This window comes from Elephantulus edwardii, unplaced genomic scaffold, assembly GCF_000299155.1.
Source record: "Elephantulus edwardii isolate Elephantulus edwardi_28Jun2011 unplaced genomic scaffold, EleEdw1.0 scaffold00160, whole genome shotgun sequence".
Taxonomy (NCBI): domain Eukaryota; kingdom Metazoa; phylum Chordata; class Mammalia; order Macroscelidea; family Macroscelididae; genus Elephantulus; species Elephantulus edwardii.
In genome coordinates this window covers 7,630,692-7,645,035 of record NW_006399910.1, presented here as the reverse complement: position 1 = coordinate 7,645,035, position 14,344 = coordinate 7,630,692, and the positions used below count along the sequence as shown (strand labels likewise).

General features: G+C 39.8%; 1 pseudogene; it reads right to left on the bottom strand.

Moving 5' to 3' along the window:
• Positions 1–335: 335 nt before the first annotated feature.
• LOC102870720 lies at positions 336–1,592 on the bottom strand (annotated as a pseudogene).
• Between the last annotated feature and the right edge of the window lie 12,752 nt (positions 1,593–14,344).

Genomic DNA, 14,344 nt, shown 5'->3' with positions numbered 1-14,344 from the left:
ATAAAGAAAATGGTGTATAATCTAATGTATTATAGTGCCTCAAAACAAATTCAAACCACTATCTTTGAAAAGGGGACTGGGAAAAGACATCTTAATTTCAAGGATTTAGCATAATATAAAGAATGAAGGCTACATTTTAGATTTTATAAATATATAAACACAAAACAAAAATATAAACAAAACATAAATATAAACCAAACCCAACATTATTTGTTAGCTGTTATCAGTGGTGAAAACTTTATATAAACTATAAAAGTCTGCTTTTGAAGAGTTGACTTGCAGGTCTATGTTGACTTCATTTATAGAAGATTCTATAGTCAAATTATCATTCATGTTTATGCCCCTACATGGGACATGGTAGGCGAATATTTGTAGGAATACAATTTATTGTCTGCTCCTCCACTCAGAAGTAACCCTGTGTCTGTCCAGTCTACACTCAGAACTTTGTCTTCATGAGCGGCCAGATCATAGAGAGGAGCTTTACAACTTCTTGTATCCCACAGCTTGACAAAGTTATCTAAAGAACCTGAGATCAGTTGCTGTTCATGGGTAGGAGAACTTTTCACTGATGTGACCCAGCCTGTATGTGATGTCAGGGACAGCGACACTAAAGAACCATCTTTAGTTCGGGGATCCCACAATCTGATATGCCGATCTGTGCTCCCAGATGCTAAACGTTTACAAAGTGGTGAATAGGAGATGCAATTAAAAACTTTATTTCCAGTCAAAGTTGACTTGAGACTGCCAGTCTCAATATCCCATATTTTTATGGTGTGGTCCCAAGATGCACTGCAGACTTCTTCAGCATATGACCAGAGAACTGAAGAAATTGCTTCCTTATGGCCAGAGAGGGTCACTATGGGAGTCCTTGTTAGTCCCAACTGTTCTATTTTCTGTTTCTTTCTAGGTCGATTTAAGGATTCTTCCATTACATCTTCTTCATCTGTAGGGACTGTAGATCAGATCTTTAGCATTTTATCCCAGGAGCCACTGCAAAATTTAGTTCCTGTATTATCAACGGCTATAGAATCCACACTCCCAGCATGACCTCTGCAGCAGTGTAGGGCTTTAATTTTATTTTTTTCTATGTCCCACTCCCATAAGAGAACAGTTTGATCCATAGAGGCGCTCAATAATAAGCAAGACAAATTGTCTTTTTTTACCCAGGCCACATCTTTTACAACATCTGTATGTCCCACAATTGTCATTACTGACTTTCCTTCCAAGGACCAGATTCGTGAAGTCTTATCATAAGAACCAGTTAAGATCCATTCCTCTGCTCCTTTAACTGAGCTGATCCAGTCATTGTGGAGTAGGCATTGCTCCGGCTGAGGTGCAGTGTACTTCTCTACAACTTCTTCTGATGAGATGTTTTCTAGTTCCATGTGTTTGACCAGGGGCATTCGTAGAAATTGGCCCTTGACAAGAAAATCAAACTCCACATGTTTGTGGAACTCATTTTTGGCCTCCAGCAATTTATTGATGATATTACTAAGATCAGCAATTTCAGAGGCTGCAGGGATTGAGAAAGGAACATCATCTACCGAATATTTTTTATTGTCAATGTAGAAGCGTGTCTGGAGCTGAGCCATCGTGGAATGTAAGGCCTACACTCTAGATTTACCCACAGAAATGTATCGATTAACAGAGAATGAGCGATCTGCTCCCCTGTTAAAAAAAGTACACGGCAGCGAGACGCTCCAGCCGAAAACCGAACTGCCCTTATTATATTTTTTTATGTTTCTATGTCTGCATCAGTTTCTGATGTTGTTATTTGTTAATTTAGGATTGTTGTCTGTCATTATTGATGAACTCCATTTAATATTTCTTGTAGTGTTGGTCTAGTTTTCACAGATTCCCTTAGTTTCTATTTATCTTGAAGTGTCCTAATGTCATAATTTTGTTTGAGGGACAATTTTGCTGTGCTTAGAATTTTTGGTTGAGAATTTTTAGCTTTCAGTGTTTTTTATATGTCATCTCTTGTGTTCTTGCCTGAATGATATCTCTAGAGAAATTGGAGCTTTGTCTTATTGTTTCTCTTTTACAGAAAATTTTAGTTTTTCCTGAGCCACTTTCCGTATTCTTTCTTTGACCATTTGATTGGCATTTTTCCTTTTGTGCCCATATTGTTTGAGGTTCACTCAACTTCTTGAATCATATTTTCTCTTTCTTCATAATTGGACAGATTCCCCCTGTCCCCCAGAGTTTTGTCTCTTTTTCTGGATTTTGTTTATGCCATCATCATACTTTGTTTCAATGTATAAGTGAGATTTAATGACCATTCTTTGCAATTCCTTGTGAGGAATTTCCAACAGCATATTTTCCTCAGAAATATTTTCTGGTTCTGTGTTTTGGTCAATTTGTTGTTACATCTTGCTTTTTTTTTTTTTGAGTGGTTTAAAATCATATGCTACCCATAAGATATTATAATCCTGTTGTCTTTGCATTCTTTTGTCATTTGAGTGCATTTCATTGATACTGGTTTGATAATTCTTAGTATTTCACCTCTGTCTTCTGGTGGCTGGAATAGCTAACGGTGATGTATGCACAATTCCATGTTTTCTGTTCTCTGCTGTTTGTGTAGAGGTGTTGAGGGTAGATTTAACTGATATCAATTGCAGCCTTTACTGCAGAAACTGTACTTTGGCCAGTGTGTGAAATTGTAGAAGTCTATGTTGCTTTCTGGTTTTAGATTTTAGATGTGACAAACAAAAAAAATAGAAACAATAAAACAACAAAAAACCATCCCCCCCAAAACCCTAAGATTGACAGTAAAAGAAAGTAGAAAAACTAAAACTGAGAGGAATACACAAGGAAGTAAAACCAGACTAGAAAGACAAAATAAAGGGAGAAGAGAGAGAGAGAAGGATAGATAGATAGACACCAGTAAATGGAAGGAAAAAACCTAAAAAGAAAAAAAGAAGGTGGAAGATATGAAAAATACAGACAAGAAAGTATTAAACAGACATGCAACAAAAGTGAAGGGTAGTAAAAAATGAGAGATAGAAAAGGAGGGACCTAGGAGGGGAGGTGGACTAAGCATGCATTTGGTGTTCTTGCCACTGTTATGGATGGCACAGACAAGATATCTGTTCTGGGCCAGTGTGACAACAGTTCAACAGAAGGTGGGGGTTGGAGTGCCCAGTCAGTCAGAGTTTCTGCTCTTCTTTTTTTTTCATTTTAAAATTTTTATTTATTTTTTGTTTAAAGTTTCTGCTCTTCTGAGAGGTGACTGAAGCCCCAAGATGTGATCTCAGTCATGGATATAACCTCTTCTGGTCTAGAAAGTGCCAAGGGACAGGGAACCTCTCCTGGAACAGAGTTTCTGCTGGCCCCTGACGAGATGGTGATGTTACCTGGCCAGATGGTGGGTCCAGGCAACATACCTATTAGAGATGGCTAGCATGAAGAGACAGTCACTGACAATCTGAGATGCCCAAGGATGGTACACTGCGTGGAGGTGCATTGCTCCAAATGGAATCATAGTGTATGCTGAGCAAGGTGATAAGGACCCAAGTCATAGATTAACGTGTAATAAGTGGATATTGAAAGAGTTTTCTAGTGGCCTCATTAGCGTATATGTTCTGAAATTTAGACTCAAGATGGCAAAATTTGCTTTGTAGGTTTATGAGAATTTGGAATTACTTACAAGTGAGATGGTAAGAATATTCATGCTTGATAGAATTAAACCCTATGAAAGTGCTACTGGGAAAAATCCAAACACCAAACACCACCCGCCTCCAAAAAAAAAAAAACACCAAAAAACCAAAAAACACAAAACAAAACAACAACCCTGGACCACTCTAGGATGTTGTTCTTGTTATGTGCTGTCGAGTCACTTGCGACTCATTGTTGTTGTTGTTGTTATGTGCTGTCGAGTCGTTTGAGACTCATAGCGACCCTATGCACAACAGCCCTAAACCCTGCTCTGTCCTGCGCCAACCGCACTGCCTCTGACACACCCATCCCGATTACCCCAGTCACCGAATCAATCCATCTCATAGAGGGTCTTCCCCTCCTGCTCTGTCCCTCCACCCTCCCAAGCATGATGTCCCTCTCCAAGGACCCGTCCCTCCTGGCAACATGTCCAAAGTATGTCAGATGAAGTTCCAGAATCCTTGCCTCCAAGGAGTAGCTTGGTTTAATCCTCTCCAAGATGAATCTGTTTGTTTTCCTGGCAGTCCATGGTACATTCAGTACTCTTCTCCAGCACCACAGCTCAAAGGCATCAATTCTCCTTCTGTCCTCCTTAGTCAGTGTCCAACTCTCTGATGCATAACAAGTGATTGCAAAGACCATGGCCTGTATCAGGCGCACCTTAGTCTCCAGAGAGACACTGTTGCTCTTGAGTACTTTAGAGAGGTCCCTAACAGCAGACTCATAGCGACCCTATTTACAACAGCCCTAAACTCCGCTCTGTCCTGTGCCAATCGCAATGTCTCTGACACGCCCATCCCAATTACCCCAGCCACTGAATCAATCCACCTCATAGAGGGCCTCTCCTCCTGTGCTGTCCCTTCACCCTCCCAAGCATGATGTCCCTCTCCAAGGACCTGTCCCTCCTTACAACACGTCCAAAGTATGTTAGATATAGCTGCAGAATCCTTACCTCCAAGGAGCCACCCGGTTTAACCCTCTCCAGGATGAATCTGTTTGTTTTCCTAGCAGTCCATGGTACATTCAATACTCTTCTCCAGCACCACAGCTCAAAGGCATCAATTCTTCTTCTATCCTCCTTAGTCACTGTCCAACTCTCTGATGCATAACAAGTGATTGCAAAGATGCACCCTAGTCTCCAGAGGGACATGAAGAATATATTTTAAAAAGTAGCACGTGGCAGGGGATAGGCAGGGTAAGACAGGCCAGCGTTAGGTTTCACAATTAATTCAGACCCTCATCTCTCAAGCATTCCTTTCAGCTTTTCAATCTGTACATATTCAATTGTACATATGGCTTTGCAATTCCAAATCAACTCAATGGCACCTAAAACCTACAAGGCTGGAGAATGTTGGCGAAGGGTTAAAAGATAGATAATGGGAATCTGAAAGAGATAAAGAATTAGTCTAGATTTATAGATAGATCTATTAACATTCTTACTACTTGCAAACTGTGGATTGTCTGGATTTACAAGTTTGGTTATTAAGGGATACACTTTTTATAATATTAGTGGAAGTCTTTTTTTTTATTTTCTGGTCTTAGTTTTACTGGACTGCATGCAACAACACCATTGAAATTCTTTCAACTACATAACTTGGGATTTACTTTGAACTGTTGTTGCATTTGGGTGATATGCTCTGTCCATTTTCTCAGAAACCTGTTCATGCTGTTTCTGACTCATATTGATTTCTGGAATATTCCTTTGAGAGGTGCATTCTAACTCTTTGCTCACTGTCTTCCCCCCCCCCACCCCACTTCTTTCTCTTTTCTCCTTAGGAAGACCTGTCACAAGCCAAATGCCAAGTCCAATACTAAGATCTTTCACTCAAGAAAATAGTGTCTTTAATTCCATAAAGTAAGTATTCTCAGGGTATAATTTCAAAAGCAGGTAGACAAAAGTGTAGAAGAAAAACAAAAGAAAAAGAATTTTTAATTTACTTATTTCTTTTTTTCTATGAAATGCTGAATTAACTAATTTTATTTATACACATTAAAATTTTATTTTGATAATGTACTCATGTAGTTCAAAATGACAAAGGTATAAGTGGTTATGCAGAAAAGATCTCTTCTCTCATCTCCCAGCCATAGAGATATCTTTTAATGTCACTAATTTCTTATTTATCTTTAAATATATATTTGCACAGATAAAGCAAACATCACTTATTATTTCTTCCTGTAACAGGTGGAATTTTATCCTCATTGTTATGCACCTTGCCTTTGTTATTTCATAATAAATTTGTCTTGTAAATCTCTCCACTTCAGCATATTGAGAAATTTTTATTTTTTTTCAGTTTCATTGTGTACATATACCTACTTAGATTAAATAAATTTTATTCTCTCAAATTTGTGCCTAATTGGCACAAATATTCTCAGAATTACATATTATTTAGTATTATTCTTCATTTTGTTATTTGATGTAATTATCCTATGTGTTGCACATCCTAGCCTTTATGATGATGTTACTGATGCAGGGTTAAAGGTAGTTCTAATAATGAAATAGTATAAAGCTTTCTTGGTTCCACAATCAGTACTCTTGATACCATCAGTCAGAAAACCAAAAGACAAATTGTACTGGGAAGATCTGCTGAAAGAGTACTGAATAGCAATGATGTCAGTCTAGAGACTAAGGTGCACCTAATACAGGCCATGGTCTTTGCCATTTCTTGATATGCATCAGAGACCTGGACAATGACTAAGGATGACAGAAGAGGAATCAATGCCTTCTAGTTGTGGCACTGGAGAAGAGTCTTGAATATATCCCAGACCAACAAGAAAACAAATAGGTCTGTCTTGAAGAGGATGAAACCAACTTTCTCCTTGGAGGCTAGGAATTTGAAGCTCTGTCTCACATACTTTGGGTAAGTGTCCAGGAGGGTCCGAACCTTGGAGAAGAACATCATGCTCAGGAGGGTGGAGGGACAGAGCAGGAGAGGAGGACTTTGGCTGAGATGGACTGATAGAATGTCTGGGGCAATGGGGATTGCTGTGTCAGAGTCAGTGAGACTGGCTCAGGACAGGGCAGGCTTCATAGCTGCTGTACATAGGGTCGCTATGAGTCACAGGCAACTTGACAACACGTCACAACAACAACAAAAAATACAGTCTACAAGATTAAGTTGTGTTTCACATCAACGTCCTTGAGATATAAAGAAGTTAAGCAAGAAAGCAGAGAAAGAAATTCCTGACCACCCTCTAGAAAGAAAGAGAAGTTTTTTGGGTCTGGTATCCCTGTACTAAGAGCTTCCTAGATTCAGTGGAAGACTGAGGCCAAGGCACAAGGAGATCCCCAAGGGATGCTGGGACTACAGATGTGGAAAGAAGACAAGAATCCTCATCAGAGCTGACAGGGGCAGCCTTTCCCAATAGTTGACACACTTAATTGGGACTTCTAGTTTTTGCTAAACTTTGGGAGAATAAATGTATTTGTTGAAACCATATATTTGTTGTGTATCTGTTTTAGCAGCAATAGCTAAACACTGTTGATTTAATGGAATCCTGTATTTATTGGCATTAGGTTAGTTTTCAAGCCTTTTCTAGGTACTCCTATAATGAACAACCATACACTTACATAAATTTGTGCCTCTGTGAACTTATTTGAATTGACTTCTAGAGGTTGAATTCCTGAATCAGTGCATTAATTTAAGGGTGAGTTTAAGGTATAAATAAGTGAGATTGAAACACGCCAGCATATGTAAAGTTACCCCAGCCAGGGTGAACAGAGCTTGGCTTGTACAATGGTTGAATTTTGTAGCTTCAAAGTAGAGCTACATCCTACATCATCAAGCATGTATTGAACACTACTTTGTATCAAGCATTGACTAAGTTCTAGAAATAAAGCAATGAACAAAAGAAGCAAAAATTCTGCCTTTCTAGCAACAATTTTTGGCCAATATTTAGAAAAATGGGAATCCCAGAGCAGTAATTGTGCTCGTGTGGAACTTATACCTAGGCCAAGAAGCTGTTTTCTGAACAGAGCAAGGAGACACTGTATGGTTTAAAATTAGGAAAGGTATGATGCATGGATGTATCCTTTCTCCATATCTATTCTGTATGTTGAACAGATCAGTTGAGAAGCTGGATTTTAGGAAGAAGGAGGATGGCATCTGGATCAGAGGAAGATGTATCAAACCCCTGCATTATGCAGATGGGAAAACCTTGCTCTCTGAAAGGGAGGATTTGAAACACTTGCTGCAGTAGATCAAGGAATATAGATAACGTTCAATATGGATTGTATGTCAACATCAAGAAGACAAAATTCTCACCACTTGGCCAATAAGACCTATCAGTGGAGAAAAGATTAAAGTTGTCAATGATTTCTCATTACTCGGATACACAATCAACATCCATTATACCAGCAGTTAAGAAATAGGATGATGAGTTTCATTGGGAAAATCAGCTCTCAAGGACCTCTCCGGAGCACTAAAAAGCAGTGATGTCAGTTTAAAGTCCAAGATGCACCTGTTTCAAGCCATGATCATTTCAATGACTTGTTACGCATCTGAAAGTTGGACAATGACTAAGGATGGCTGAAGAAGAATTGAAGACTTTGCGTTGTGGCACTGGAGAAGGGTACTGACTTATCTCATGAACTGCCAAAGGAAAACAGGTCAATCCTGGAGAAAGTGAAACAAAAGTGCTTGTTAGAGGCAAGGATGACAAGACTCCATCTCTCATGATTTGGGTATGTTGCGAAGTGGGGCCAATCCTTGGAGAAGGGCAGTATGCTTGGAAAAGTGGAGGGTCAGCATAAGAGAGGAAGACCTCAAAGAGATCTATACCAGTGGATTCTCATGTGTCAGAGTTGGGGAGGATGGCACAGGGTAGGGCAGGGCTCAGAGCAGTTGTTCATAGCATCACTATGAGTCATAGTTGACTTGATGGCACACCACAACAACAACCACCACCACCATAATTTCCCGGGAATTCCCTACATAGTGCAAAGAGTTACTTAACTATTAACTCAAAGGTTGACAGTTCCAAGATCCCAGAGGTACCTCTGACGAAAGGCCTGGTGATCTGCTTCAGATGTTCAGAGCCTTGAAACCCCTACAGAGCTCAGGTCTGCCTGTGTGGCTCAGGGGTCCACCTAGGGAGCTTGGGTATGCCCGCCAGGCTTGTGTCTGCCCACCAGGCTCGGGTCTGCCTGTGCACTTGGGATCTCTACAACTGCTTTTATCAACCTGCTGTGGCAGGGTCCACAGGAGTGAGGATTCTCACCTAACATGTGGGCAAGCATTGGCTAAGAGGGCCCATGGTACCTGAATCCAGACCCTAAAAACATTTCTTTTTTCACTGCTTTGAAATGTTCTTAACCGTGGAAACAGATTACACAATGGTAACCACTTTGGAACGCTAAGCACCTCAATCAGTTCACATTCTCTCTCTAGAGGTTCAGAGTAGCCATGGGTTGGAGTCACAAATGATCTAGAGACAGCAGCGTGACACAAAGCAGCCAGTCTGTGGGCTGGCCATTTGCCAATGTCACGGTCTGTAACAGAAAGATAATCCTGGCAATCAGGTACTTGCAGGGATGGAGCAAATAGGGCAGTGAACAGTATGAGCAGAGGCTGACAGGTTGCTATGTGAGAAGGAAAAGTAGAGATGGTGATGGGGCATGCCAGTTGATGTTATATGAGATCAGTATGATGCAGCAGGGTTGACGAAGATCGGTAGGGCACAGAGAAGGTCAGGGAGGAGACACACTGTGAGAGAGCGGGCGATGAATGGAACCACCGTCTTTCCACTGGCTTGGGTCCTCATCATATTCCAGCTCTTTTATACATCCCAAACTGAACCTGCTTCCTCTTTTTTAATAGCTGAGATTTGAGTGAAAGTTTACAAAGCAAATTAGTTTTCCATTCAACTATTAACATACATTTTGTTTTATTAACTACAAGACACACATTTTCATGTCTATACCTCATTTTGATTAATTCTTCTATTTTACTCCTTCCTACCTTCATGGTTGTATCTTTGGGCAAATACCTTTTGACCCTGTTTGTTGTTGTTAGGTGCCACTGAGTCAGGACCAACTCATAATTGACCCTGCAGTGATTTTCAAAGGCAATAAATTGCAGGAGAGGAGGTTGCCTGCTTTCCTTCTTCAGAGTCGCTGGTGAAGTCAAACCATGTACCTCTGGGTTGACAATGAAGGTCCTTACTCTAAGGATACTTTTTTGGTGTTATTTATCACCTTATTAAAGATCTATCTATTACTGTTCAACTGAAAGTTAAGCAATGGGTGAGCTTTGTTTCAGGTTTGAAGTGTGACTGGAAACAACCTAATTTCTTTTGAAACTCAAGTGAGCCTGTTTTTACAACTAATAAAGGTTGACTAGAAAAATCAAACAACAATAATATGAATGTAGACTTTCTATAAGTCAGGATTTTTATATTCATAAAACAAGACAACTTCAAACACTGAAAAGCGGATCTTGAGTGAGCCAGTTAGAATCTGAGTCAGTTTCCCGTGGAGCTCTGAGGTGAGAGGTAAGTTTATCTTGGTCTAACTTTGGAGTGGGAAAATTATTGCCCTCATTTTTCTAAAATTAATGTTTTATTTTCTAAGAGGGAGGGCATAATTTAAGTGAAATAGATCACCAGACATTTCTCCAATGAAGCATCCGAGTAGGTTAGAATTGTCAACTTTCATGTCACTTGTAGAGTGCAAACCATTTGTTCTACTAGCACTGCCTTTTAAAATAATTTTTAATCATTATAACTTGAATAAGTGATGAGATACCTCAAGTGTCAATTTAAACACACACAAAAAATCAGTGTGGTGGCCAAAAGGTCATTAAAATGTTTTAAATTCTTTACTTAGTGCTTTATTGAAATGGAAAAGAGCCTAATGAATTCTTAATATATGGAATCACCTCTAAAATATTTTCTTCTGTCACTGCTTTCAGTATCCTTCTCTAGTGTAGTAGATACTCCTTGATAAGTATTTCTACTCTCATTTCCTGGAAAGTCACCTCCTGACTCCTATAAGGATAATTATTCTCTGTTCTGTCTTTTCCCTTTTCTGGAATTTCCACACTTCAAGACAGCCTATCCTGTAAGAATTTCCCATCCTCAGAGGCCAGGTTGAGTAGCCATACACACATTTTTGTCTCTACCCAATACCATTTTGTCCCTGTCAAATATTGAGAATATTTATACTAATCATGAACTTCTTAATCTTTGACTACCTGCAAAACATTTCTTCATTTTTTATTTTGGAATAAGCATGCTTTATGGGTGGGCTAGTGGGCACAGCATTGTGCTACTGACTGAGGGGTGGATGGTTTGATTCCATCTCCTGCTCTACTAGTGGAGAAATACAGCCAATCTCCTCCCTTGCTTTTTTACAGCCCCTGAAAACTCACTTCAGGGTCAACTAGGAGTTGGTTCTGACTTGATGACAGTGAGTTTTAAGAGAGTGGCTCAGAAGCCCTGTTCCCATTAGGTTATGCACCATAAAACAATAAAGATTGTTTAGTTGTTTTTGATATTTTTTACCTTCAAATCAGCTTTACCTTATGATAACTCATATAGAACAGAATAATCCTGTGCCATCTCCAAGACTGGTAGAATGCTCAAGTCCATTGTTCCACGTATGGTGTATTTTGAGCTCCTACCCAGACAGGGCACTTACCTTCCAGAACTGTATCAGACAGTGTTTTGTTGTGATTCAAGGTCTTTCTTTGAATTCTTCAAGACCAGTTATTTCTTCTTATGTGTCTCAGTCTGGAACTCAGTTGAAATCTCTCCACTATGGGTAACACAGATGGTATTTGACATACTAGTGACATACATCCCAATGACTCCAATTCATGGTGACTCTAGGTCAGATTTAAACCTTGCCCCAAACTGTACCATCCTTATCATCTCCACTGTGCTTAAGCCAAATGTTGCAATCATTGGTGTCATTACATCTTGCTGAGGGTCTTCCTCTGCTTCACTGAATTGTCACAGTTCTAAGAATGATGTCCTTTCTCACGGACTGATGTCTCCTGATAATATGCCCAAATATGTGAAATGAAGCCTTGTGATCCTGTCTCCTATTAGCATCCTAGTTGCACAAATTCCAAGTCAGTGTGTTTGTTCTTTTGTAAGTCTATGGGATATTTCCTTCTCTTCACTGGCACTATAATTCAAAGGTATTAGTATATCTTCAATCTTCATTATTCATTGGCAAACTTTTAAATCCATATGAAGTTATTGAAAATGGAGTTGGTCATACTATAATCTTTAAACTGACATTCTTGATCTTGAGTCCTTTTTGGATGTCCCAGATAATAGAACTGCTCACTACAATATGTCTTTTATCTTCCTGACTGCTGCCACCATGGCTATTGATTGTGGATCCCAGTAAAAGAATATCCTGGACATCATTTTTTCCACTGTTTATCATGTTGCTTGCTGGTCCAGTGGTAAAAATTTTTGTTTTCTTGAGGCTGAGGTGTAATCCATACTGAAGATCCAGTTGAAGTATATGATCTTTAGTAAGTGCTATACATTTTCTACATTGTCAGCAAGCAAAGTTGTGTCATCTGCATAACATGAACTGTTGTCAAGTCTTTCTCCAATTCTGATGCCACATTCTTCTTCATCTAGCCTAGCTTCTCAAATTATTTGCTCAGGATACAGATAGAATAGATATACTGCTGCTGTTGTTATGTGCTGTTGAGTCACTTGTGACTCATAGTGACCTGTGTACAACAGCTCTGGACCCTGCTCTATCTTGAGCCAACATCATTTTCTCTGATACACGAACCCCCATTACCCTAGTCACTGAGTCAATCCTTCTCATAGAGCGTCTTTATCTGTTGTGCTGTCCCTCCATATTCCTAAGCATGATGCCCTCTCCAAGGACTGGTTCATCCTTGCAACATGCCCAAAGTATGTCAGACAGAGTTTTAGAATCCTTGCCTTCAAGGAGCAGCCTGGTTTCACCCTCTCAAGGACAAGCCTGCTTGGAGAAAAGATAAAACCCTGACAACACCTTTACGGATTTTAAACCATCCCTCATTTTCTTCTTCTGTTCAAATGACTATTTCTTTGTTTATGTACAGGTTCAGAATGAGCAGAAATGCATATTCTGGGATTCTCTTATTCTCAATGTTATCCATAATTTATTATGATCCATGCTCTACGAGGAAAAATGTGGCATCAGGGTTGAAGGAAGACTCATCAACAATCTGTGTTACACAGATGACACAACCCTGCTTGCTGAAACTGAGGAGGACCTGAAGCACTTGCTGCAGAAGGTCAAGGACTGCAGCCTTCAATATAGATTGAAGCTCAATATCAAGAAAACAAAGATTCTCACCACTGGGCCGATTGACAGCATCATGATAGATGGTGAAGAGATTGAGATTGTTCACAGCTTTAGTTTGCTTGGATCCACAGTCAGCATTCTTGGAACCAGCAGCCAGGACATTAAAAGACGTATTGCGATGGGAAAGTCTGCTGTCAGAGACCTCTCCAAAGCAACTATTTCTGTTTGGAGACTAAAGTGTGCTTGATACAGGCCATGGTCTTTGCAATCACTTTCTATGCATCAGAGAGCTGGAGAATAACCAGGGATGATAGAAGAATTGATTCCTTTGAGCTGTGGTGTTGGAGAAGAGTATTGAATATACCATGGATTGCTAAGAGAACAAACAAGTTCATCCTTGAGAAGGTGAAACCAGGCTGCTCCTTGGAGGCAAGGATTCTGAAGCTTTGTTTGACATACTTTGGATATGTTGCAAGGAGGGATCAGTCTCTAGAGAGGGACATCATGTTTGGGAGGGTGGAGGGACAGCTCAAGAGAAGAAGACCCTCAACGAGATGGATTGATAAAGTGACTGGGGTAATGGGGGGTGGTGTGTCATAGACAATAAGATTGGCACAGGATAGAGTAGGGTTTAGGGATGTTGTACATAGGATTGCTATGAGTAGCAAGTGATTCAACGACACAAACTAACAATAACAACAAAAAAAACATAGTCTAATGCTTTTTCATAATCATTAAAATATAAGAAAAATACCCTCAACCAGATGGATTAACATGATATCTGCAATAAAGTGTATCAGAGATGAGGAGGATAGCACAGGAATGGGCAGGATTCAGGTCTCATTCAGAGGATGGCTATGAATTGTACCAGACTTGATGGTACCTAACAATAACAAACATGTTTCTGCTACCTTCTGCTTTTGTCAAAGAATGTTATCATTTCACACCCTCTGAATCCAACTTAAAGTTTTGAATATTACCTATCAATGTAGTCTTCCAATCATTTAAAAATAATTTTCAAGATTTTCCTTGTATGTGATGACAATGGCATGCACTCAGTTGGTTCACTTTTTGCTTAGAGTCGGGGGGGGGGGAATACAGATCTCTTCCAGGTGATTGTTTCATTTAACTAGCTGCATTCCAAATTTCTTTGTATAGGCTAGTGATCCAATCCAGGGTTGCATCTATTTCCTAACATGCCCCAATTTATATTCCAGAAATTCCTAGGATTTTACTTTTGCTAATGCCTTCAGTCTGACCTTCCTGCCTGAACGGATGTCGCGGGCTTTTGGCATCTTCGATTACCTGGAAAGATGGGATGGGTTTGAAGGCTACTTTGAAGGAAATGGCAAAAAATAAGGCTCCAGGAATAGATGGTATACCAATTGACATATTTCAGTTAACAGATGCTGCCCTGGACGTGCT